Raw genomic sequence first — 4079 nt, forward strand, 5'->3', positions numbered from 1 at the left:
GCAAAGTAAGTTTTCCAGTTCGAACGTTAAGAATCTTGTCTTTGCAGTCTATTCAATTGAATATAGGTTGAAAAGGGTTTTCAAATCATTGTAATCTGTTTTTTTTTACCATTTACACAACGTGCCAACTTTACTGGTTTTGGGTTTGTTAGAGTAGTTACCTCATAGTGCCGGCTTTTGCCAGTGGGAAAAAAACAAACCTTTAAAGGCCTACTGAAATGAGATTTTCTTATTTAAACGGGACTAGCGGGTCCATTCTATGTGTCGCGATATTGCCATATTTTTGCTGAAAGGATTTAGTAGAGAACATTGACCATAAAGTTTGCAACTTTTGGTTGGTAATAGAAAAGCCTTGCCTTTACCGGAAGTATGTGCGTATGACGTCACGGGTTGCAGGGCTCCACTCATATTCACATTGTTTTTAATGGGAGACTCCAGCAGTAAGACCCATTCGGACCGAGAAAACAACAATTTCCCCATTAATTTGAGCGAGGATGAAAGATTCGTGTTTGAGGATATTGATAGTGAAGGACTAGAAAAAATTAATAAAATCAAATTTAAAAAAAAGGCGATTGCATTGGGACGGATTCAGATGTTTTTAGACACATTTACTAGGATAATTCTGGGAAATCCCTTATCTTTCTAATGTGTTGCTAGTGTTTTAGTGAGTTAATAGTACCCGATAGTTGGAAGTGTGTGTCCACGGGTGTCTTGATGCCAGTGTCTGAGGGAAGTCGACGGCAGCTGTATGGACGGCGCAAGCTCAGCTGATCTCCGGTAAGAGGCGACTTTTTACCACAATTTTCTCACCGAAAACTGCCGGTTGACATTTGGTCGGGATCCATGTTCGCTTGACCGCTCTGATCCATAGTAAAGTTTCACCTCCGGGAATTTTAAACAAGGAATCACCGTGTGTTTGTGTGGCTAAAGGCTAAAGTTTCCCAACTCCATCTTTCTACTTTGACTTCTCCATTATTAATTGAACAAATTGCAATAGATTCAGCAACACAGATGTCCAAAATACTGTGTAATTATGCGGTCAAAGCAGACCACTTTTAGCCGCGAGTGGTGCAGTGCTAATATTTTCCTTACAGTCTGTCATCATTCTGCGACGTTTTCAACAATAAACTCAGCAGGAAATTTAAAATTGCAATTTAGTAAATTAAACCGGCCGTTTTGGCATGTTTTGCAATGTTAATATTTCATCATTGATATATAAACTATCAGACTGCGTGGTGGGTAGTAGTGGGTTTCAGTAGGCCTTTAAAAGGAAGCAGACCCGTGCCAAGCCAAATAGATAAAATGGTGGTATAATTAATACTTGAAGTGCTTTGTCAATTCCTTATTGAATGGTGCGAGCCATAATCCTGTTGAATTGGCATCGTCTGTCCACCCGCTGAGCTACCCTATAGGCCTCCAACTTCCTGATTCAACCGTGTGGGTCTTCTTTTTGTCCCTGCGGGTGTCTGTGGGAGAGACGAGCCGGCCTGTGCGGCGCGGCCGGAGCTCCATTGTCTCCGAGTGATGTCCATTGACAATCCCAAAGACAAAACAAGGCGAGGGGTTCATCGCCCTGCCTCACAGTTAATTTGGTAATCCCTCTCTTTGAGTTAATCTGCTGTTTGTTGGTGCTGGTGGAGGCCAGTGTGTGTCTGGCAGAGGGTGGGGGTTTTGACGTTCTAATCTCATGAATGAAAACCATGGACGGAAAAGTGTGCAACATTTCGTCCGTACAAACTTCTCTTCTATGTTTAAAAAAATTAAGCAAATTTTCTCTTACATTTTTAAAAAGAGAATCTCTGACTCTTTCCTCTCGTTCTGTTTGAGTTCCCAGAAAGGGGGGGTCGGTTAACGAACTGAACAAAGTCAGAAGGACAAAAGCGGGCGTGAGCGAGAGTCGGAAGGTGTAGCCCGCCGCACAAAGCCAGGTGAAGGAGGCCCTCGTCGGGGGGGTCGTCGGGGAAGGGCAAAGGTCGCGGGCCACAATAGATTTTTAAGTGAATGGAAGGCCGTATTTGATTGAAGAGGGAAGTTTGGAAACGGGGATGAAGAAGAGCCTGTGATTGAATGAATCAGAGGGGGAAGGGGGGATTTTTAGGCCCCCTTAATCTAATGCAGGGGTTTGAACGTACAAAAACAGTATAAAATTTAACCTAAAATTTTTCAATTTTAGGGGCGGCATAGCTCGGTTGGTAGAGTGGCCGTGCCAGCAACTTGAGGGTTGCAGGTTCGATTCCCACTTCCGCCATCCTAGTTACTGCCGTTGTGTTCTTGGGCAAGACACTTTACCCACCTGCTCCCAGTGCCACCCACACTGGGAGCAGGTAACCTAGATATTGGGTGTCACTATGTAAAGCGATTTGAGTCACTAGAGAAAAGCGCTATATAAATATAATTCACTTCACTTCAGTGAAAAAAACATCTCTTCTAAATGTGTTGTAACAATGCCAATATTTTGGTACTGGTACTAAAATTATTTTGATACTTTTCTGTACTTTTATAATTAAGGGGGACTACAAAAAAATTAGCATTATTGTCTTTTTATCTCAACAAAAAAATGTTAGGGTTAAACATATGTTTATTATTGTAATTTAGTCCTTAAATAAAATAGTGAACACACTAGACCAGTGGTCCCCAACCTTTTTGTATCCGCAGACCGGTCTACGCTTAATAATTTGTCCCGCGGCCCGGGTGGGGGGGTTGGGGGATGTCCTTTTTTTTGTTTTTTTTCTTTGTCATGAAAAAGGGAAGTTTTTGTCATGAAAAAGGGAGGTTTTTGTGCTTGGTGCACTAATTGTAAGTGTATATTGTGTTTTTTATGTTGATTTAATAAAAACATTTTTTTATTATTTAAAACAACAACAAAAAAATTAATAAAAAATTATTCTGCGGCCCGGTACCAAATTGAACTAGACAACTTGTCTTTTAGTATTAAGTAAACAAACAAAGGTTCCTAATGAGTCTGCTGACATATGCAGTAACATATTGTGTCATTTTTCATTCTATTATTTTGTCAACATTTTTAAGGACAAGTGGTAGAAAATTTATTATTAATCTACTTGTTCATTTACTGTTAATATCTGCTTACTTTCTCTTTTAACATGTTCTGTCTCCTCTTCTGTTAAAATGTAATAATCACTTATTCATCTGTTGTTTGATACTTTACATTGGTTTTGGATGATACCAAAAATAGATAGATAGATAGATAGATAGATAGATAGATAGATAGATAGACAGATAGATAGTACTTTGATTCCTTCAGGAGAGTTCCTTCAGGAAAATTAAAATTCCAGCAGCAGTGTACAGAGTTGAGATCAATTTAAATAAAAGTAACAAGTAAATAATGGGGGTTTAAATGGAAACAAAATAGAGAAATATTACAATAAGAATAAAAAATAAAAAGCAACAATGGGAATACAAATATAACAGTAAAATAAGAATATAACAAGACAAAGTAGGCAGTAGTGACCATGTTATGAAAACGTATTGCACTGTTATTGTTTTGCATCCCCTGTCATCCTAGGGTGTGTAAAATGCGGGTATCAATCCGATACCAAGTCGTTACAGGATCATACGTTGGTCCTCGTGTGTCCGGGGACATATTTCCTGAGTATACAAACATAAAAACGAAAGGTGTTGTGATGCCAAAAAATATCGACGTAATTATAGTAGTATCGACTAGATGCGTGTCTATACTTGGTATCATTACAATGGACGTCACCGATGTCGTTTGTTTACATTTTGACGGCGGAGAGCTACGGTGTGTATTGAAGCATGTTTAGCTACTCCTCGTCCTGCAGGGATGATACTTGTAAGAAACTTACTTTATTTATCGCCATGGAGGCAAGGATTAGTGATTTAGAAGTAGCTAAAAGAGTGCCAACGGCGGGTGGACGTTAGCCGCTAGCTAGCTAGCATGTCTTAAAGCACCTCTTCCTGAGGGCGTTTCAGTGTTATAACTTCACCTTTATTGTTAGTTTCATAAGCCAAAATGCATCCGTTCTACTTTTTCTGGAACCAATTAACAGCGATAAACGAGGGTTTACTATATTACTGTTGGCGAGAAGAAGTAGATTTTG

The sequence above is a fragment of the Nerophis ophidion genome, linkage group LG13 (genome assembly GCF_033978795.1).
Source record: "Nerophis ophidion isolate RoL-2023_Sa linkage group LG13, RoL_Noph_v1.0, whole genome shotgun sequence".
Lineage (NCBI taxonomy): Eukaryota > Metazoa > Chordata > Actinopteri > Syngnathiformes > Syngnathidae > Nerophis > Nerophis ophidion.